This window comes from Notamacropus eugenii, chromosome 5 (genome assembly GCF_028372415.1).
Source record: "Notamacropus eugenii isolate mMacEug1 chromosome 5, mMacEug1.pri_v2, whole genome shotgun sequence".
Classification (NCBI taxonomy): domain Eukaryota; kingdom Metazoa; phylum Chordata; class Mammalia; order Diprotodontia; family Macropodidae; genus Notamacropus; species Notamacropus eugenii.
In genome coordinates this window covers 395196344-395221049 of record NC_092876.1, presented here as the reverse complement: position 1 = coordinate 395221049, position 24706 = coordinate 395196344, and the positions used below count along the sequence as shown (strand labels likewise).

At 36.2% G+C, this 24706-nt stretch overlaps 1 protein-coding gene across 3 annotated transcripts in view; it reads right to left on the bottom strand.

Annotated features, from left to right (window-relative positions):
• DHRSX (dehydrogenase/reductase X-linked) overlaps window positions 1–24706 on the bottom strand; it is a 421270-nt gene that overhangs the window by 262592 nt on the left and 133972 nt on the right. The window lies entirely within an intron of this gene.

The window sequence follows — 24706 nt, the reverse complement described above, 5'->3', positions numbered from 1 at the left end:
GGTGGGCAGCATTTTGAGACCCACGTTGAAGTATATACAGGCAAGGAGGAGACTTTGAAAGTTGTTGAACAGAGGAGTGACATATACAAAGCACAGTTTTTAAGAAGTTTAATCAGGCAAGAATGTGCATGGTGTGTAAAGATAGACAGGTATAGTGGAGAGAATTCTGTACTAAAAGTCAAGAAGACCTGGGCTCAAAATCTCTACCATCTGTGTGATCTTGGATAACTCCTTTAACCTCTGTATGTCTCAGGGTAGTTTCCAGGACTTACATACTTGGTTTTAGAGTGACAGGAATCTTTGTTGGTGAAAGAAGTTCCTACACTGTGAATTTTCTATGCAGGCATTATCACAGATTTTTCACTTATTCTCATGTATTATGGACAAAGGTAAGACAGGTACAGAAGACAAGGAACTATCATTCCCAGCAGGTGTTGAAAAGAAGGGTTCATGAGAAATTATAAGGGAAAAGCATTCAGTATGATGTGATAACTGATTAAACGGATGTGAGTGGATCAGAGACAGAGGAAAAACAAAAGATGAGATGACCAAGAGTTTTTTCAGTCCTTGTGACTAGGAGAATAGTTATCTCATTAACAGAAACTGGTTTGTTATTTTGTCTATTTAGGGGAAGGGGATATGATCAGTATTTGGGGAGATCAGTAAAAACTTTATGTATAAAGTAGTAGCAGAGATTTGAAGTAAACAAGGGATTCTGAGAAGCACAGGTGAGAAAGGAGTGAATTCTATGAAAAGGAGACAATTAATGCCCAAGCACCACCATGGGAGAGGAAGTACCAAGAGTGAGTAAAAGCAGAAAACTGGGTCCTTACCACAAGACAATCTCTTTTTTTTCCTCTTTCTATTAACTTTCCAACCCACTCCTCATAGAGGGTGTTCTAAATACTCTTACCTCTATGTTCCAACCAAAGTATTACTTCACCATCTCTCCAAACTATGTATGTTCTTTCCTACTTCTACTTCTTGACTCATACCATCTGTTGTTTTCTAGAATGGCACTCTCTAAACCTCATGTCCATTCTCTGCCTATCAAATCCAAGGCATCTCTTCAACTTGTTCTAAGTCCCTGGCTAGACCTATAGCAATAGGGTAGTAAAGCTAACAGAACATTGGATCTGAAAGTTTGTAGCGCTAGGTTTGAACTCTGACTCGGACATTACCTACGTCACACTAAGCAAGGGACTTCATTTCTAAGGGGTCTTAGTTGAATTAAATGTTCTCTAAGGTGCCTCCTAACTCTAAATCTGTGGACCTATGATTCTAAGTGCATTTTCCTTCAAGAAGTCTTCCCTGACTTCTAAAGTTACAAGAGATTTCTCCATCATCAGGAATCTCTTGTACTTCTCTTTCATTCATATCATATTCAGTTTTAGTAGTAAATATTTTAAATGAATTAATTCATTATATTTATATATACATTATATTAACTATTAATATATTAATACATGCATACATATGTAGTTTTAAGTCTCTCTATATGTGCCTCAAAGCATAGCATAATAGAATATGAATATGTCTGTGATATAATCTTTAATTGAACTAAAACTTCCACCCTAAGAATCCTCCCTTTAATATTCATATTTAAAAAGTTTCTAAAATGCCGAACAAACTGAGGTTCATCAATGAAATGGAATTTTACTATGCTGTAATAAACACTGGACATATTTTAAAAAGGAAAGGAAAATAAATTTAGTATCAAAATGAAAAGGGAATTTATAACAAATTTAAAAGGAACAAAGGAAATTATTAGAAAACATTTTGACCTAAAATATGTGAATAAAATTGACAAATGAATTGTTCTTCAAGTTAGCAAAGGAAATTTGTACATAAAATATTAGCATGTAGACTACAACAACATATTAAAAAGATTGTACACTATCACCAAGTAAGATTTATACCAGCAATGTAGACTTGATTCCATATTAGGAAATTGTCAACATAATAGGTCATATTCATAATAAGAAAGTTAAAAATCACCAAAAGATATAATAATAAAAGGATACTGACAAAATACAACACCAATTTCCCTTTAAACTTAGAAATAAATTCACCTTTTCTTAATATGAGATTAAGTATCTATATAAAGTTAAGAGCTAGGAATATACAAATAATAGAAACATCTAAAGGTTATTCTAATAACATCAGATGTAAATATATATATATGTATAGCCAATGTCACTACTACTATTTGATATAATGTTAGAAATGCTAACTGCAGCAGTAAGGAAAGAAAAAAGAAATTGCAGAAACAGACATATGCAAAGAAGAAACAAACCACTTTTTGAAGATAAACAGTGGTGTACTTAGAGAACCTGTGGAGTTAACAAAAAAAATTGATTGAAATAATACTTTTGGCTCAGTTGTAGAATATGAGAAATCCGTACAATCCATCAATATTTCTGCATATAAACAAGAAAATCCAATCGGAAAAAATTTAAAAAGTGAAATTTTATGTAAAACAACTATGAAATGTATAAAATACTTTGGAGGTTAACCTGCCAAGACACACAAAGAAACTATATGAATACAACTATAAAACATTTTTATAGAAATAAACAGAGATATAAATAATTGAAGAAATATTAATTGTTCATGAATGGACTATGCCAATATAATAAAAATAATAAGACTACCTAAATTAATTTACTTATTCAGTGTCATTTCAATACCGGAGGATTTACTTCATTGATCAAAAAAATTATATTTACCTTCAGGAGCAAAATGCAAAGAATGTCAAGGGAAGTTTTTATTTTTAAGTAAGGAAGAGGGCAGTAATAATCAGAATGATTTGTTACTGATTTTAAAAATTATTCAGTGCACATAACAATAAGCTACATAACATACAAAAGAAAATAAACCTAGTACCCTAGCTACTGGATTACAGACTCACTTATGACAACAACAACAAAAAAGAATTGCTGGGAAAACTGGATACAAGTACAGCAGAGATTAGGCTTATGACAGAACCGCACACAATGTACCAAGATAATCTCCAAATAAATACATGACCTAGATATAAAAACTCACATCATAAACTAGAGGAAAATGAAATTACATTTCAAATCGATGATTAAGGGAAGAGTTCATGACCAAACAAGGGATAGAGACACACAAGATAAAATGGACAATATTTATTACATCAAATTAAAAATATTTTGTACAAACAAGTCCAATTCAGCCAAGATTAGAAAGGAAACAACCGCATGGGGGAAGAGGGGGTAGGAGAAACCCTTTGAAGTAACTTTTTTTCTGATAAAGATCTCATTTTCAAAGCATATAAGGAATTAATTCAAATTTATAAGAATATAAGCTTTCCACCAACTGATAAATGGTCAACAAAAGATATGAAGCCAGGCTAATTATAGACATTTTAAAAAATACCACAAATCACTAATAATTAGAAAATGCAAATTAAAGCTACTCAGGTTCCACTTGACATCCATCACATTGCCAATGTTAACCCTTCCCCCCCAAAAAAGAAATTAACAAATGTTGGAGGGACTGTGGGAAAATAGGCACATGAATATACTGTTGATAGAGCTGTGAACTGGTACAGCCATTCTAGAAATAATTTAGAACTATAAGGAAAAAAGTTACTAAACTGCATATACCCTTTGACCCAGAAATACAGGCTTATATATATCAAAGAGGTCAAAGAAATAGGAAAGGCTCATATATATGTTTATAATATTTACAGTAGCTCTTTTTGTGGTAGCAAAGTACTAGAAATGAAAGGGATGCATAATCAACTGGGAAAATTATGATATATAAATGCAATGGAATGCTACAGTTGTATAAGAAATGATTAAGGGATGGTTTCACAGAAACTTGAGACTTGTATGAATTGATGCATAGAGACATGAACAGAACCAAAACTATTTATATAATAAATTGTTAAGATAAATAACTTTGAAAGATTTAAGAACACTAATTGATACAATAATCAAACATGAGTCCCGCAAGCAGCTGATGAAGCAGGCTACCCATCGTCTTGATGGTGAAGTGGAAGGGATAAAGGTAGAAATCGAGGTGATGTAAAAACAAAATATATTTTTAAAATGCTGAAAGGAAGGGATGCATTTGAAAAAAACAAGACACTGAAGGCGGCAGGGAAAGACAGATTAAAGGGCAATATGAAGCATTCTCTTTGGAAAGGCAGGCCACATCTTTCTCTAAGACAAGTGGGAGGGCAGAAAGAACTAATATAGAGAGCAGAGATATTTTAAGGCAGATTGAGAAAAAGGGCTGAGTGGCTAGATATTTTAAGTAAAGTAACCAGAAGGCTGAGGAAGTAGCAAACAGCAAAGAAATAAGATTCAGGCTCCGAAGATAGTGAAAAAGGCTTAAAAGAGTCACTACCGAAGTACATTATGGAATTAACAAGGATGAATAACAGGCTTGTCTACTATATGTAAGGGCCCAATTTAACTGAGGTACGATGAATTTTTCAAGGGTAATACATTGTAAAGCACTTTATATATTCTAAAGCATTATATTAAAAATATGAAAAAGGATTATAGATTTAGAATTTTAAAATCTTTGACATCATCTGGCCCAACCTATTCATGTAAAGCAGTATAAATATTATGAATTTAAATACTAAATAGAGCATTGGCCTGATAGAATTACCATACTTCTAAAATACCAAATTTACTGACCAGGTCTAGCTATAACTGGAATAGAAAAGTGAAGAGTGATGGATGCTAAGATGTTATGTATGCTATCAGACCTGATCAGTTTGTCCATTTGTTTTGTTGATCAGTGTTTCATTATTACAAGAGAAGACTTGATGTGAGGATTGTGCAGGTCAGAACCTTTTCTGCAAATTATTGTTCTAGAGAGTGACCTAGAGGCCAGGTTGACACACTCATTCTGTGTCAGTTGGGAATTGATCCCAGGGCTTCTAGCACTATATCACTGCTGTATCGGGGGGGGGGGGGGGGGGGGGGGGCCGTGAGTGTGTGTGTGTGTGTAGAGATGTGCATGTATATTTATACCTGTTTTGCACATACAGAGATATATATACATATATGTATATATATGTTTAATAATGTAATATATTAAATGAGATTATTGTAATGGGGAATCTGCAAAAATTAACATTATATGTGTGCGTGCGTGTAATATAACATGCATACAAGCATGTATTATATATATGCACACACACAAAAAATATGTGTAAATGCATATATATGGAGGAAAAGAGAGAGAGAGGTAAAGAGGGAAAAAGAGGGAGAGAGAGTAAGCTTAAAATTCTCAAGGATCTTGGAAATCACCTGACCCAACCTCCTCCCTGCAAGGTATCATAAGCATTATGAATTCAGTAAGAATCCTAAGCGGTGCAAAAGTATCACATAATATTTACGTGTATGTGTGTATGTATGTGTGGAAAGGTAGGCAGATAGGATAGATTAGACAGACAGACATATCATGCTACGTACAAAGTTGCATATACCATATAGCGTGTTGTACCTCTATATAACATATACACATACAACATATCATGTCATGTATGTATCATATATTGTAACAATTTGTTTTCTTTTTGCAGTTGTTTCCCAGGGTGAGGCTAAATTGTGAGCATCTAAAGGTTCAATCTCCTTTGAACCCTGAGAGTTCACAGCTGTGTTGAGTCACTTAGGTTTCATGCCTACTGACTCTGAGCCAGAGGTCGTATTTTACTTTGGGGGTTCATTTATGAGAAGGATCTTGTGACTATCTGGTCGAGACTCTGAGTGACCATGTGTTCAGAGCCCCCAACTGCTCAGTTGTAAAGGCTCTCTCGATTTAGAGATGTATGTAAAGTGTACAGCAATATTGCTTTGATTCAGGCAGTAGAGCTCTGCCTATTGGTTTTTATTTCTCTGCTTATTTTCCCTGTGTGTTGAATGTAATTAAAGGGATTGTTGACCCCTCAAAAGTTGTCTTTCCTTTTATAAATACGGATCTAAGAACCTGTGACAGCAGGTTCCATTGTGTATGTTAGGGTGCTTACTGTGTGTTATATATATATGCATACATCAAATATAATGCAGATCTATGCATATCTGAATTATGTGGTACTTTTGCAGATATTCTTTTCCATTATATTATAGTTAAGCTAATATTGAAATTAATTTACATTCTCTCAGTATATATTAGCTGAGTGGTACAGGGAAGCAGTTCAAAAGAATGACAAGAAAGGAGAGGGGGAAGCTTATAACAGAAAACAGCCAAGGCTGACTCAAGGAATCTTTACTCATCTATATGCCTTATCTCCCTAGTCAGCGTATAAGACCTCTGGGTTCTGGGGAGGTGTCTTATTCCATTTTGTTATGCAGTAAGGTATTTGCAGAGGGATTTGTATCAAGTAGGAGCTTGATAAATATTTGTTGATTCAGTGATTAATCTGTATTGAGATGAATAAAGTTTGGTTATAATTAGAACAAAGAGCCTAAACAAGGATTATATATTTTCTAAGTAATATCTTAGTAACAAAGAAACAGAAGTACTTGCTGTAACCTGAAAATACCACTACACATAGCACCAACAGAGCAGTGGAAAATGTTCACAAACACGTGATGGTGTAGCTCCTGATAGGCTTTCACAGAGATAAGAAAGAGGGAAAGATGGTACAAATGGGAGAAAACACCACTTAATTTCCTGCTCCATTCCATTCCCAATTTGCAGGGGGCAGGGAAAGGTAGGATAGGACTTTTAGGGCTCATATGCCTGAAGTCCCAGATTCCATTGATTCCCTGGGAAAAGATCCTACTACAGAGACACCACTGCAGGGGAAAGAGGTTCAGTGCTTGGGGAGGAAGTCCAAAAGCACTTTAATAAAACATCCTTCAGGAAATCATTAGGTAAGGTTTTGTTACCTTGCACTGATAAATTTATTCACTTTGGGCCAAAAAACAAATATTAAGTCTTCTATAAACAAAACTATGTGATAGAAGACCAACAGAAGAGAGAGAAGGAACAGTCAGACAGGCAGTATGAGAACCAGGAGATTGTGATTCTGTAAACCTAGAGAGAAGTGAGTGTCAAGGAGAGTAGATCAAGTATCAAAGACTAGAGAGACATCAAGAAGATGTCATTTCAATCTTTGATAGATGTTATATAAGATTATTAAAAGATCTACCACTACTCCTGTACAGTAAAAATTCAGAAATCCATTTTGATTGCACAAATACAGAGAGTTTTAAAACAAAAAATTCAAAACTCTATTTCCACTGGCTGTCTCCCATGCCTGGAACTCTTTCCCACCTCATCTTTGACTCCTGGTTTCCCTGAGTTGCTTCAAGTATTTGCTAAAATTCTACCTTCTACATGCAGATTATCCCAGTCTGCTTTAGTATTAATGCCTTCACTTGGAAATTATATCCAATTTATTCTATATGTGTCTTGTTTATACATAGTTGCTTGCATGTTCTCTCCTACATTAGACTGTGAGCTCCTTGAGAGCAGGCTTTTTTTTTTTTTTTTTTTGCTTTTCTTCGTGTAACCAGTGCTAAGCATGGTGCCTGCCACACAGTAGGTGCTTAAAAAACGCTTGTCTACTTGAACATATTTAATTAATGAATTCAATGCATATTTATTGGATACCTCTATAAAGAAGGAAAATATAAAGATCAATAGGATATAGTTCCTATTCTCAAGAAGCTTATAACCTAATAGGGTTCTGTGGGTAAAACACTATACAAGTTATAATACCAGGCAGTATGTGTTTTGCGATATAAACAACAGGAGGTCAGACATCTCATCTAGTTGAGCAGAAGGGATCGTGGAGGGTGATGACATTTAAGCTTAACTCCAAAGTATGAATAGTTATCACAAGTGGGACAGGGGAACCTTGTAAGTAGCAGGGAATGACATTAACAAAGCAGAGGAGTTGATAAGACAGAAAAACTATAAAAGTGGCATAGCTGGTCTGGAGCAAATCACAATTCACCCTAGGAGGACATTTGGGAGGAGCTATAAAATCTACCTGGCATATCATGACTTACTAAGTCCATGACCAAGGATACTTACTTAATACTTTAACAGCCTTTGATTTTGTTGATACAAGGGCACTTCCTCTACCTATCCAGATTATGGTCCTTTTATGACTTGTTAGATAGTCTTTGAGAGTTGATATGATTGAAAAATTCCTCACTCTGTGGCCATTATGTCAACGATTCTCTCCAAACTGAGGTTAGTGCTCAGATAATGGGCATACAGTTCATTGCTAGGTCTGTACTGAATATTGGTCTGGCATCTCATTGTGGCATGGGAGTAGTCTGGGGTTCTCAAAGACTATGCCAGCAGAGCATAAACTCAGGCAAGTCTTTTTAAGTTGAAAGGCTCTAAGTATGGGCCCAATGATGGAGCATAGATGATTTCTTTTTTTATTATTATTATTTTAGGCTTGACAATAGTACCAAAAGTTATATCTGTCAATTACTAGTACCAACTTTTTTTAAGACCAATTCTGTGATTACATTTCATTCATATAGGGAATTCATGGTAGGAAACATCCCTCTACCGATCCCTCTACTCTTCAACTTAAAGTCTTAGAGAGTTGGCTGGGTACGTCAAAATTAAATGGTTTGCCAGGGTTCACATAATCAGTATGTGTCAGAAGGAGTTAAACCCGGGTTGTCTTGACACTGTGGCTAAATCTCTCTCCATTATTTCATTCTGCCTCTGTCCCATCTACATTTTCAAATATAAAACATGAAGCATAGATTAGAAGTCACTTTGTTATATAAATGAAATGTGCAAAAACACTCAAATAACCTAAAGAAGTGACCATCCCCTCAAGTCATTATGGCTCATTCAATACTACTAGAATTTTTATTTCTCACTTTTGAAAGGTTCTAATGGTAAGTTTGACTATTAGCTCAGATAAATCATGGTAAAAAGGCTTAAAAGGTTTGCCTTTGAAATATACTAAAAAGGGTTTATGAGAGATACAAGCTTGGATGTGAATAAGAAAGAAAGATGACTGAATCTTTCTGACAAGTTGTCAAGGTAACCACAGCTTCAGGATCCCTGGTAACAGCATTTGTCCGGATCACCACCAAAGATGCTACAGGTATCTACTACCACCTGCCACAATATATATCAGGGTTTTGTTCTTATGGAATGAATTAGTAACCATGTAGATGAAGCTGACTGCCAGCTATTTCACTTGGCTTAATAGTTTCTGAATGTTTGACTGTAGTGCCCTTGCAGCAATGAAACTGAGTGCTTCCAAATTATCTTTCAGATGGCATCCATTAACACATTGTTAACTAATGATGCTGCTGACATCTCTAAAGTTCATTTGAATGATTCCAAATTCAACATCAAAGACTCACAGAATTGCTGATTGTCACATTATTGTTAGTCATTATTATTATCTTATATTTATTCAACAACTGAGCTATCAAAAACGCAAACACCTTTACAAGAAAAAGGAAAGATTAATAAGCTTGTGTTTCCCTCCTCTGATGGCGATATTTGTACTCAGACACAGGGGATGAATGAGCCTTCTTTGCTACTCTTCTACAGACTCCATTTCCCTGAACTTTCCTCTAAAAGAAAGCGTGAATAATCCACTGACTTCCAGTTGTGCTTCTGCCAGGCAGGCAACTGATAGACCCTCTCCCACACATATCTCCCCTCACCCATCTGTGGCAGGGGGTGAGAACACACATGAGCAGAGGGGAATAAAAATGTCAAAGGAGAGTACTGTCCAACCAAGGAACACCTTTGGGTTCTGAGCACCTTAGAAGGTACATATTCACTGGTGTTAAGTGCAGCCCATGTGTAAAAGAGGGGATGTAGGACAAAAAATCACATTTGATGAGTTTAAATGGAAATGAAGTAATGTCAGATTCAAAAGATCATCCCTAACATTAACAGAGATCAAAAATAAGATAAAAACTAAATCTTTAGCCTTCCTCCTCAAAATTCATACAGCTCTGCCTCTCAATTCTCTATGTCAGTGCTTCTCAATCTTTCCAAGCAATGGCCAAAAAAAAAAAATTCAAATACCCTAGTTTCACTCTCCTCCTGTGATAATAGTTGTTCAATGAGTATTCACTGAGAAAATACATAACAGCAAAAAGAAACTATAAGTTAAATAATCCTTTTCATTGAATATGTATTTTATTAATCACATTAATCATATGTAATGTACATATAAACTAGCTATATACATTTCTCTCTATTTATATACGATATACTAGTTAAAAAAATTAAGTTATGTTGGTTTACATAGTTCACTGACCTCTTGCAATAACCACTTGGCCCTTCAGTGTTCTAAGGCACATAACCTGGAAAACCTCTCATCCATATGCTCTAGCCACATGCCCTAGAGTTACATCTTGCCCAGGGTATAATGGCTATTTTCAAGAGGCCTCCATCCACTGGGATAGGAAGCTGGGGCAAGGACCTTGGGTTTAGGAAAGCAAGAACTCCACAAGTAGTTTTCTCATGGGCATTTCTTCATTCATGGAGTATATTCAAAAAGTAGTTGCTTGGTACCCACCATGTATGTACATTGTATTATGTTAGGTGTTTCAGTACTCCATGTTTTTTATACTCTATGGAATATGTACAGATAGCCCAAAGCCAATAAGCACTTTTCCATTTGCAAAACATTCCTAAAAATGATCAGTAGCATATAATTATATAAGGTATTTTATATTAGCATATGCAGAGTGTGCCTTACTGCCTTAAAATGTAAATTGCTATGCAGTAGGTACTAAAATATACATGTATTGTGCAACACTCAGCACATCTGAGTGTTCAATAAACATTTCAACAAGAATGTAGTAAACATTTCCTTCAAGGAACTCCCAAGGTCAAGAACCAGTGAAACATATTGCACCAAATCAAATTTCCTTCACAGAATAGAAAGAAAATACCATAAGGAGGAGACAGGTAACTATGAATCACAAAAAGATATGTTATTTGATTGTGCCTACATAGGTGCTTATGTTATATACAGAGAGTTTATTTGAATCTTCTCACATGGAATTGGCCTTATTGCATATTCATTTAACTAAGAAAGAAACAAAGTAATTAATTTACCTGCTGATGAAATGACATCTCTCTAGACTAATGCTGTAATACTGAAATGATATTTACGAAGATACTTGAAATATCAGGATTCATTTACTCAGGATCAAATTCACACTTTGCGATATTTTGCTAATATTAAAACATAATTATTATAATCAATTCATGCAAAAGCAGTCCACTCTAACTCCTTTGTTGTACTGCCATTATCCTTTAGAGAAAAAAAGCCATTCAAAAATTCTGTGACTATTTCACAGTTATTACCTAAATAAAATATGATCATATTTCAACTACTTCAGAACTTGTGCTCCTAAAGTAAATAATTCATATACTCCAAGACTGTTTTTTCCTTTCTGTGGTTTTTGTAGATTTTCCTAGTCTTTTCAATGGTCTTAAAAAAAAAAATCAATGGTGGTAGTAAGCTCCTGGATAACAATCCATAATCCTAAAAATCACTAGAACAAACATCTTGCTTAAAGGATGAAATACCACTACGAGATTACAGATAAACAGGTTACACTCTAGTAGAAAAAATGATGTTACTGAGGTGCCATCAACAGGTTATCCTCATTGCACTGTTTTCCCAGTAGCAAAAAGGATTGTGCCAAGCCACATATACTAGGCAGTATGGTCAGGGCTTGATTCTGGTTCTTACTACCTCTATGTTAGAAAAACTACTTCATGTCTGTATTTCCTCTTCCTTAAAATGATAATTCTGGGCTTTATGACTTCTTAGGTGTCTTCTAGCTCTAGTCTAAATCAATGATCTTATGATTCTTTTTCAGGCTACCATGCAGAATGGCATTAAGACAGGGGAACCGGGATAGTAGTATCTTTGAGGGTTATAGGAAGAGATATTCTCAGTATGCATAGGGAATGGAACCATAGCCTTAACTATGTATGAAACATTTTCTAACCAACTGAGCTGCTTATTGAACAAGAAATAGACTAAATAATGGCTGTTTCCCTCAGTGATTAATTCCACCAAATTCTGATTACTGATTGGCAAATGTTATGCTCATTTATTGCATAAAGATCATTTATCTCTGCAGACTTTTTTCCCTGCCAATTAACATTTTATAGCCTTGATACGCACACACAGAGTATTCTCAGAAAACACATGGAATATTTTTATGCAAAATTTTATAACAATAAATCAAGGGCAGCATAGCCAACATAATTTCCCTAACCTAAGAACGACAGAAACAGAGGCAGGGGGAGAGATGATGAGCAATATGTTTTATTGGCACCCAGAAACGCACAGCTGACCTCAAGGCTTGTAGTGGACTATTCATATGAAATGAGTCCATGCTCAGTTCTAGCAGAGAATCTTTAATGGGGAGCTATCGTTCTTCACAGAGACTGCTGACAGAGATACACTGTGGAAGAGAGGGGCAACATGGTAGCAGTTCTTCAACCTGAAGAATAACTGATCATGTTCATGAACTATTGAATACCCTACCACACCTCCTTCCACTCCACAGTCATTCTGTTATTGATAAGTAAGGGCATGATGACTTGGAGAGCAGGGTAGGGGTGGGGGAGGCAGATGAGATTTTCTTAATGAGTCTATGACAGCTTAGTTTACACAACATGAGGCTAACAGTCAGACTCTGTACTTGCTAATTCTACAATAAGTAACCATGAATATAAAGAGTCAAAGAAAAAGCAACTATGGTACAAGCATACACAGTTTCCATTTCTGAAAGACCCTTACAACCTTTGTAATCTTTATAGGCTTGTTATATCCTTCTCCACTTATCCACAAGCCAGCACCATTGATCTACTTGCTGTTCCTCCACACATGACACTAACTCTCAACTTCCTTCATTCATTGCCTATCTCTCACCCTTGGAATGATCTCCCTCTTTATCTCTACCTCCTGGCTTCCCTGGCTTCCTTCAAGATTTAGCTCAAATACTACATTCTGCAAGAGTCTTTTTCCTTGTTCTCCTTCCCCATTAGTGCCTTCCCTGAGATAGTTCTATTTTATATACATGTAGGTGTGTTTATATATACACGCCGATATGCAAGATATTATATATATATATATTTATGAAATATAAACATGTTTATACTTAATAAATTTTAAAAGTAAAAATTGTGAGACTGAATATATATGTTATGGTCAATGAAAGATGGTCTGGCAAAGGTATTAAGTTGTCGAAAAAGACAGTCCTTCAGGTGATTTACAGATATAGACTTCTATATCTATCTGTGTGTGTGCATGCGTGTGTGCATGCATGCGTGTGTGTGTGTGTGTGTGTGTTTGCTGTCTCCTTGAGTATAATATGAGCACCTTGACAACAGGGACTATGTTCTTGCCTTTAACTCCAGCAGTTAGGATCATGCTTGCTAAGTAGTATGTACTTATTGCTAAACTGCCATTTGACTAATTGATTGCAAAACCACCAAACAGATACTATTAATGGAATAAGCAAATTAATGGAATAAAAGAAAAATAGCAAATTGTATATTTCATGAAGTCAAATATACACAGAAACAATGAAAGAATATTGAAGAAAGTATAGAGAAACCAAACACTTTCAAAAGACAGAATTTAAAGGAAGATTGAGTGAATTAATCCAAAAATTGTCACCCAGTGGTGTCAGATAAAAGGAAGCCCTAGTCTATTTTAAGTAACTAATAGCCAATGAGGAAATTCACTATTATATTCATTTCTCCTAGAACGGGTTAAAATACTCTTGGTGATTTGTCACCAAAAATAGGAGCTATACATTAGACAGCAGTGCTTGGGATCACAAAGAGTCTTTAGGCTCAACCTAATCTCTGGGTTTCTTTTCTTTTCTTTCTTTTTTGTGGGGGAAGGGACTAGTTGTTGTTCAGTTGTTTTTTAAAACCTGCTGTATTCTTCCTGACTCCATTCGAGGTTTTCTTGGCGAAGATACTAGAATGGTTTGCCATTTCCTTTTCTAGCTCTTTTTACAAAGGAGGAAACCAAGGAAAAGAGGGTTGAGTGACTTCAACAAGGACCATACAGCTAGTAAGTGTCTGAAGCCAGATTTGAACTCAGGAAGATGAGTCTTCCCGACTCCAGGCCAAGCCCTCTATCCACTATGCCACCTATCTGCCCCAAGAGACTAGATTTCTCATTTTATTGAAACAGGAGAGCTATGACAATCAAGAAATTCCTTGTACAGAGGCTCACTATTGCCAAGAGGAACCTCCTTCTACCAAAACTGATGAGCATCTACTCTACTACTTATGATCTTACAGTATGGCCCTGGGGCACTTAAAGATTAAGTTAATTGCCCAAGGGCACACAGCCCACATGTATCAGAAACAGGGCTTGAGCATAAAACTTTATGGCTTCCAAGCTGTCTCTCTATTCACTCTATCATGCTCTCAGCAGCTTATATGCAGTGTTTTAAGGATGTCAAGGAATTAGAGAATAATATGATGTTAAGAAATAATAGATTTGGAGTTGAAAGAGACCTCAGAGGCCATGTTGTTCTACCTCCTCATTCTGCAGATGAGTACACTAAGTCCAGGGAAGTAAAGTTATTTGCCCAAGTTCACGTATGAGGTAGGATTTGTGCCCAGGTACTCTGACTCCAAAGTCAGCGTTACTTCCACTGTACTATCCTGCTTCTATCAATTACGATGTGATATATATTTTTCTTGGCCTTCATTCCACTTAGAGACTGTCAGAATTTGATAAGTAAACAACACACACCATAATTTATCCAGCAACTAAGTTTGCCCATAAATATAGCCTATGTTTAAACTATGCATGTTCATCTCAGAAGCTAAAGACTAATTCATTTTTAGGTTTGCTCAAATCATATTAAATATTTAAGAAGAAAGAGAAACAAATTCTTTGTTTACTAAATTTTAAAAGTAAGAATTGTGAGACTGAACACATTTTAAGGTCAATAAAAGATGATTATACAAAGGTGTTAAATTATGGGTAAAGATAGAATTTTAGGTAATATCTAATTAGGAGGGATTCATTATCAAATTAATTAGGATCATGCTTATGTAGCTTTTGCCTACGATTTGAAATCTGAAAATTTAATACCTGAAATGAGGTCTCTGAATTATTGCAATTATAAAATTTGCCTAGACAGATGAACCTTTACTTTACATTTCTTTAGTTTCTACATAGAACTATAAACACACTCCAGAGAACAAAAATCAGAGAAAATGTGAAAAAGTTGACTGGAACTGAAAAGTGACAAGAATACTGTAAGCTGTTGTGCTGAACTGGGTGTTTTAAAAAGAGAGACTAGGGCATGGGATCAGAAGAAACCACCAACAAACAACCCTGTCAAGTAACCATACAATCCAACATGAAAAAAAGACCTCTAGGTAAATTCATATTGCCACATAGAAAGATTGTCTATATTTCAAGCAGCCAGGGATTGGCGACCATGGCCTTCCATGACGCTGGAGAGATGAGCGAGAAGAAAAGTAGAATTGGTATAATAGGTTTCTGGTAGAGATACTGGGGAAAAGGTTGAAATGGTTTCTAATCCTGACTTCCCTTATTACTTACTTACTCACAACCAGGCTGAAGTGATACTGTGTATATCTAAGTTGCTGAGAAGGATTCTAGAAGGGAACAAATGGTAGCTCTCTCTTTGCCAATTGCTTCCAGAAATGCTGGTTCCATTGGGAGGAGTCTATGCCACATTTCTCTTACATTCTAATGGGAAAGACGAGAAGAATGTAAATAAATTCATATAAGACACATACACGATAAGTACATGATAACCTTAGAGGAGAAGACACCAGTATTTGGGGGAACCAGCAAAGGACTCCAGTGATTCATAAGAGGCAGAGTTGAGGAAGAAGAGCACTCTAGAGATGAGGGAAAATCAGTACAAAAGTATGGAGAGGGGAGATGGAGAGTCATGTGTGAGAAACAGCAAGAAGGTCATTATGGCTGCATCATGGGCAGCCATAATATGTAAGAAAACTGGAAAGAGAGAAAGAGATCAGGTCATGAAGAGCTTCAAATGCAAAAGAAATGTATACTTGATGCGAGAAGAAATAAAGAACCCTTGGAGGTTATCAAGTCACTTTAGCAGCTGTGGAAGGTGGATTGGCAAAGAAAAAGATGAGGCAGGGAGAGGAGTGGAAAGGTTACTTCAGGAGAATTGTTCAGGAGAAAGGTGATAACTGAGTAGAAGGAAGGAGAAGTATACAAGAGATGTTGTGGAGAAAAAAATAACAATTGGCCATCTGAGTAGATATATGCAGTGAGAGTGAGAAGCCCAAGAATGACAACAAGGTTGTAAACCAGTATGTCTGGAAAGTTGACAGTACGTTCTGCTAGCACAGGGAAGTTTACAAGAGGGAAGAGTTTAGTTTTGGACATACTGAATTTGAGATATTTAGAAAGGTCCATTCAGGAGTACTACTATGTAATAAGAAATGATGAGCAGGTGGATCTCAGAAAAACCTGGATTTACATGAATTGATGCAAAATGAAGTGAGTGGAACCAGAACGTTGTATATAGTAAAAGGAACATTGTGTAATAATCAACTATGATTGACTTTGCTCTTCTCAGCAATACAATGACCCAAGACAATTCTAAAAAACTCAGTATGGGGGGCAGAGCCAAGATGGTGGAGTAAAAGCAGGGACCTCCTTGAACTCTCTCCCCAAGGCTCTGCAAATACCTGTGAAAAATGACTCTAAACAAATTCTGGAGCTGCAGAATCCATAGAATGATGGAGTGAAGCAAATCTCCAACCCAAGACAATCTGGAAGGTCAACAGGAAGCTTCTATTGCACTGGGCTGGCAATGGAGCAGAGCACAGTTCAATGTGGGTCGTACTGGCACAGACCGAGCCAGAGCAGGACTGAGGGGACTGAATCACCAGCAGCTGTGGTGGTTTCCAGACTTCTCAACCCCAAAACACCAAAGATAGCATAGAAGGTCAGTGGGAAAACTCTGTCAGACCTGAGTGGGGGAGGGGTGCCATCTGACTGGGGTGCAGGCGCTAGCCCCGGGGTGGAGTAGGAGGCAGCACCTGGAGCTCTGGGACCAAAGACTGGGGATCAAGTGCTGATACAAAACTCCTGAAACCTGGGACAGTACATCCATATCCACCCTCTACCCCAACTGAAAGCAGAGTCCTACCTTGACAAAGAGTTACAAAGTAAATATTTGACTGGGAACATGAGTAAACAGAGGAAGAAAGTCAGACTACAGAATCTTACTTTGGTGACAAGGAAGATCAAAATATACAACCAGAAGAAAACAAAGTCAAAGCTACTACATCAATCAAATTCTTCCAAAAAACATATGAATTGGTATCAGGCCATGAAAGAGCTCAAAATGAATTTTGAAAACCAAGTAATAAATGTAGAGCAAAAATTGGAAAGAGAAAGGAGAGAGATTCAAGAAAATCATGAAAAACTAGTCAACAGCTTGCTAAAGGAGACCCCCAAAAAATACTGAACAAAATAACACTTTAAAAAATAGACTAACCCAAATGGCAAAAGAGGTCCAAAAAGTAAATGATGAGAAGAATGTCTTAAAAAGCAGGATTGGCCAAGTGGAAAAGGAGGTTCAAAGCTTACTGAAGAAAATAATTCCCTCAAAATTATAATGGAGCAAATGGAAGCTAATGATTTTATGAAAAATCAAGAAATTATAAAACAAAACCAAAAGAATGAAAAAAATATAGCCCAAAGTAAAATAACTCATTGGAAAAACAACTGACCTAGACAATAGATCCAGGAAAGATAATTTAAAAATTACTGGACCACCTGAAAGTCATGATCAGAAAAAGAGCCTAGACATCATCTTTCAAGAAATTATCCAAGAAAACTGGCCTGATAGTGCAGAACCAGATGGTGAAATAGAAATGGAAACAATCCACTGATCATCTCCTAAAAAAGATCCTAGGAATATGGCAGCCAAATTCCAGAGTTCAGAGATCAAAGGAGAAAATATTACAAGCAGCTAGAAAGAAACAATTCAGGTACTGTGGAAACACAATCAGGATAACACAAGATCTAGCAGCTTCTACAGAAAGGGACTGAAGGGCTTGGAATATGATATTCTGGAGGTCAGAGGAGGTAGGAATAAAACCAAGAATCACCTACTCAGCAAACTGAGTATAATACTTCAGGGAGAAAACAGGAATTTCAATGAAATAGAGGACTTTCAAGCATGCTTGATGAAAAGAACAGAGCGGAATAGAAAATTTGACTTTCAGATACAAGAATCAAGAGAAGCATGAAAAAATAAACAGAAAAGAGAAATCATAAGGGACTTATTAAAGCTGAACTGTTTATATTCCTACATGGAAAGATGTTATTTGAAGCTCATGCAACCTTGCTTAGTATTGGGGTAGTTGGAGGGAAGATGATAGATGGATGGATAGATAGAAAGAAAGAAAGAAAGAAAGAAAGAAAGAAAGAAAGAAAGAAAGAAAGAAAGAAAGAAAGAAAGAAAGATAGATAGATAGGTAGACAGAGGATACAGAGTAAGTTGAATATGAAGGGATGATATCTAAAAAATAAAATTAAGGTGTGAGAAAGGAATGCATTGAGAAAAGGAGAAAGGGAGAGAAAGAATGGAGGAAGTTATTTCACATAAAAGAGACAAGAAAAAGGTTCCACCATGGAGGGGAAGATGGGGGAAGTGAGAGGGAATGAGTGAATCTTACCTTCATCAGATTTGGCTTAAGGAGGGAATAACATATACGCTCAATTGAGTAGTTTACCCTACAAAAAGGTAACAGGAAAGGGGAAAAAGTGGGGGAATGATAGAAAGGAGGGCAGATTGGGGAATGAGGTAATCAGAAGCAAACACTTCTGAAAAGGGACGCGGTAAAAGTTGAAAATAGAATAAATGGGGGACATGAAAGGATGGAGGGAGATATAGTTAGTCTTTCACAATATGACTATTATGGAAGTGTTTTGCATAATTACACATGTATAACCTATATTGAATTGCTTGCCTTCTCAATGAGGCCAGGTGGGGAGGGAAGAAGGAACTTGGAACTCAAAGTTTTAAAAACAAATGTTAAAAATTGTTTTTTACATGCAACTGGAAAATAAGATATATAGGCAATGGGGTAGAGAAATCTATCTTGCCCTACAAGAAGGTAAGAGAAAAGGGGATGGGGGGCAGATAGAATGGAGGGCAGACTGGGGGAAGGGGTAACCAGAATGCATGCCATATGGGGTGGAGAAAGGGGAGAAATGGGGAGAAAATTTGGAATTCAAAATCCTGTGGAAATGAATGTTGAAAACTAAAAATAAATTAATAAAAACATATTAGAAATAAAAGAAATATAGCATTTTAAAATTAAAAAAAAGACTGATGATAGACAATCTTATATACATCCTAAGAAAGAAATGAAGGAGTCTGAATGCAGATCAAAACCACACTATTTCTTTGTTTTTTGCTTTGGGTCTGTTTTTTTCATAGGTTTCCCTCCACCCCTTTTATTCTGTTTTTTCTTTTGGAGCATGTGTAATATTGAAAAATATTTTACATGACTGCATATACATAACCTACAGCAAATTGTTTACCATCTTAGGGAGAAAGGAGAGGAGGGAGGGAGAAAATTTGAAACTGAAAATTTCATTTAAAAATGAATGTTGAAAATTGTCTTCACATATAATTGGAAAAAATAGAATACCATTTTAAAGGGGGAAAAAGAGATATCCGTTAGGCAACTGGCAGTGCAATATGAGAGCTAAGGTGAAAAATTAGACCTGTGTAGATTCCTATACATCTGGGAATATTTTCCATAAAAATGACAATTGAACAAATTGGAGCTGATGAGGTCATTAGGAGTATAGAAAGAAAAGAAAACTGGTTGGCAGGAGAGCGCCTTGGGGTAACATTCACAGTTGGGGGACATGACAAGGATAGAGAACCAGCAAGAAGAAAGAGCAAGCAAAGAAGTAGGAAGAAAGTCAGGAGAGAACAGCATCATGAAAACCCCTAGAAGAGAGAACATACATTATGAGAAAATCATCAACAGTGTCAAATGCTGCAGAGGTCAGGAAGCATAAGGATCCAGGAAAGGTCTTTAGATTTGGCAAATAATAGATTATTGGTAACTTTGGAGAAGGCAGTTTCAGTTGAATGATAAGGTCAGAAGCCAGAATGCATAGGTAAAAATTTTAATGAGAGATAAGAAGTCAGCTAAACCTAAGCTATATTTGGAAATTTTCTTTGAATACATCCAGGTTTGGGGTAGGAGAAAAAGAGAAGAAGAATGGGATATCAAGCAAAATAAGATGCTTTATATGGAAATTTTTTAAAACATTTTTAATTCTGTACAGAATTTAGACTAGATCAGACGAATTCAATAAGGCTATTATCATAATATAGCACTTAAACTCAGCTAACAACCAAATTTCACAATAAAACTACTAACAGGACCCTGATAAATTATAGCATTATGATTTGTTCCAGGCAGCCAGGTAGGACAATGGATAGTGTGCCAGGCCTGGAGTAAGGAAGACCTGAGTTCAAATCTGCAGTCAGATGCTTACTAGCTATGTGACTCCAGACAAGTTATTTAACCCTGTCTTCCTCAGTTCTCTCATATGTAAAATGAGCTGGAGAAGGAAATCGCAAGCCACTCTAGTATCTTTGTCAAAAAAAAACCCTAAATGAGGTCACAAAGAGTCAGACACAACTGAAAATAACTTTTAAAAAATGTGTTGGGGGGCAGAGCCCAAGATGGTGGAGTAGAAGCAGGAACCTGCTACAGGTCTTCCCCCAAACAGTTCAAAAAACCTGTAACATTGACTTTAAGCAAATAAGCAAATTCTAGAGCAGCAGAAGTCATAAAATGACAGACTGAAGCAAATTTCCAGTCCAAGAAAATTTTTAAGGTTGACAGGAATGGTCTATAATACCAGGCTGGGAGACAAGTGTAGTTTAGCTGGCATGGGCCACATTAGCGCAGATGTAGCAGGATGGGAACAAGCATTAAGGGACTAAATCACTGGCTCCTGCTGTGGAATCCTGACTTCTCAAACCAAAAACATTGAAGACAATTTCAAGGGTCAGTGAAAAGGGTTTCTCACCTGGCTGAGAAGAGAGTGTGGTCCAGCCACAGATCCAGACCCAGAACCAGATGTAGAGTGGCTGCAGCCACTGCTGAAGTGAAGGCTGTTTCTGGAGCCTGCCACTTACCAAAGCTCATAAATCAAGTAACTGGCAGGGGAAATGAGCAAACAAGGGAGAAAGAAACAGACTATAGAGTTTTACTTTCTCAGTGAAGACGTATTTTCTTATATCATTGGTGACGAGGAAAACCAAACATACAGCCAGAAGTAGACAATAAAGCCAAAGCTCCTGCATCCAAAGCCTCTAAGAAAAATATGAATTTGCCTCATGTCATAGAAGAGCTCAAAAATGATTTTGAAAATCAACAAAAAGAAGTAGAGGTAAAATTGGGAGGAGAAATGAGAGTGATGTAAAAAAGGCATGAAAAAAGAGTCAACAGATTGCTACAGGAAATCCAAAAAAATGCCAAAGAAAATAAACAGCTTTAAAACTAGACTAACCCAAATGGCAGAAGAGGTCCAAAAAGCCAAAGAGGAGAAGAATGCCTTAAAAAGCAAAATGGGGCAAATGGAAAAAGAGGTTCAAATGCTCACTGAAGAAAATAATTCCTTCAAAATTAAAATGAAGCAAATGCAAGCTAATAACTTTATGAGAAATCAAGAAATTAAAAAACAAAACCAAAAGAATGAAAAAGTAGAAGGCAATGTGAAATATCTCATTGGAAAAACACCTGACCTGGAAAAAGGGATCCAGAAGAGATAATTTTAAAATTACTGGACTACCTGAAAGCCATTATTAAAAAAAAGATCCTAGGCATCTTTCAAGAAATTTTCAAGGAAAACTGCCTTGATATTCTAGAATCCGAGAGTGAAATGAAATGGAAAGAATTCACTGATCACTCCCTGAAAGAGATCTCTAAAGGAATACACCTAGGAATAATGCAGCCAAATTCCAGAGTTCCCAGGTCAAGGAGAAAATATTACAAACAGCCAGAAAGAAATAATTCAAGTATTGTGGAAATACAATCAGGATAACACAGGATTTAGCAGCTTCTACACTAAGGGATCAAAGAGTGTGGAATATTCTAGAGGTCAAAGGAGATACAATTAAAAGCATGAATCACCTACCAAGCAAAACTGAGTATAATACTTCAGGGGGGGGAAATGGAATTTCAATGAAATAGAGGCTTTCAAGCATTCTTGATGAAAAGAACAGAGCTGAATAGAAAATCTGACTTTCAAATACAAGAATCAAGAGAAGCATGAAAAGGTAAACAGGAAAGAGAATCCATAAGAGACTTATTAAAGTTGAAATGTTTACATTCCTACATGGAAAGATAATATTTGTAACTCATGGGACCTTTCTCAGTATTAGGATAGTTGGAGGGTATATATGCACATATATATATGTAATATATATATATGTGTGTGTGTGTGTATATATATATATATACACATATGTATGTATGTGTGTGTAGGGACAGACAGAGACAGACAGAAAGAGAGAGAGAGAGAGAGAGAGAGAGAGGGTACAGGGTGAGCTGAATATGAAGAGATGATATCTAAAAAATAAAATAAAGGGCTGAGAGGAATGTACTAGAAAAAAAAAGAAAGGGAGAGGTAGAATGTAGTAAATCATCTCACATAAAAGAGGCATGAAAAAGCTTTTATAGTGGAGGGGAAGAAGGGGAAGGTGAGAGGGAATAAGTGAGTCTTACTTTCATAGGATTTGGTTTCAGGAGGGAATAACATGCATACTCAATTGGATATGGAAGATTATCTTACCCTACAGGAAAGCAGAGGGGAAGAGGATAAGAGAGGGAGCATAATAGAAGGGACAGCAGATTAGGGGAAGGGGTAATTGGAAGTAAACACTTTGGTGGGAGGGACAGGTCAAAGGAGAAAACTGAATAAATGGAGGGTGGGGCAGGATAGAGGGAAATATAGTCTTTCACAATATCACTGTTATGGAGGCGTTTTGCATGACCACATATGTATAACCTTTATTAAATTGCTTGCCTTCTGGAGGGTGGACAGGGAAAGGGGAAGGGAGAAAATGTGGGACTCAAAGCTTTAAAAATGAATGTTAGAGGTTGTTTTTACATGCAACTAGGAAATAAGATATATATAGGTAATGGAGTACAGAAATCTATCTGACCCTATAGAAAAACAGAAGGGAAGGGAAGGTTGTGATAGAAGAGAGGGCAGATTGGAGGAAGGAGCTATCAAATACATACTGTCCTGGGGTGGTCACAAGAGGATGATGGGGGAAAATCTGAAATCCAAAATTTTGTAGAAGTAAATGTTGAAAACTGAAAATAAATTTATATATGGAAAATTTTAAGGGTTTTTTTTTTGCATTTACTAATAATCAGATTGTGTCTTTAGCAATAATGAAAAGAACCTCACCTAGATCCATAATAGAGAAAAGATGAAAATATGGTGAATTTAAAAGCTATGAATTTATAATATGAATCTATCCAATTTATTTCCACTAGTAATAAAGTAATAAATAGTAATAAAGCCAGTCATGAATCTAGAAAGGGATATTGTATACCATAATTAATGTATGCAAAAATCAATTAACTCTTTATATTTCTAACACCAATAAAGTCTACTATGCCATACTTAGCACAGGTCAAATGTACAAAAAAGCACATGTTCCTCAATCATTCTCTTTTTCACATTTCTACACATAGCCATATTCATATATGGATACTGAAACTCAAAAGTCTCTAAGAATGCCTAACCATGTGCATTACTGGGATATGTCAACACTCATCAAAACAAAGTATTCTCCCTTAAATGTTATTTACTGCTGCAGAATGTGAAGATGTGTTAAGATTTAACTGTTATAAAAGGACCTACATGACCTGGGAACCTGCACAATTGCTATGTAGTTATCAAGCCCATAGATTTTCATATTTAGAAGACAGAACACTGACAACATTATTCTTCAGCTAGGGCAAACCAAATGTTTAAAAAATGATTTGATTTATTTTGTCACCTCAATTCACATTGGCTCTGAAGAGCCCCTCTTCTCAAACAGCATGGGATCAATAGCAATCTCAGTTAGTGAACACAGTGGCAGATGGAATGTTAAATAAAGGCTTAAAACATAGGGAAGCCTCTGAAAGGAAAATAAATCAGATACTGATGGCTTACGTCTTCCAGTGTAAGTGTATCCTACAAGTGTTTGTTATCAGGAATACACAGCCCATTTCCAACAGAATTACTGCTCTACCAGCACATCAAAATCAACTTTAAAGTGTTCTTTTTTTTCTCCAAATATGCTTCTCTTTCTGATTTTGCTATTTCTGCCAATGGCACCACCATCACTGAACCACTTGATTTCTGATGTTCAAACTTCAATGCTGCCTTTAGCCCTTCTCTTTTCTTTAGCGCTCATGTCTAGCCAAGTTCATTAATTCTATCTCTATAATACCCGCGGCATTCCTTCCTCTTCTTGCTGTTGTTGTCCCCAAGTACAGACCCTCATTGCTTGAACATTCTCTCCAACCCCCAATACTTCAATAGGTAGGAATTCTTACCTCCACTCTATTCCCCATACAATTCATCCTTCATATGACTGATACATTAATATTTTTTAAGGATGGATCAAGTTATATCATCCCT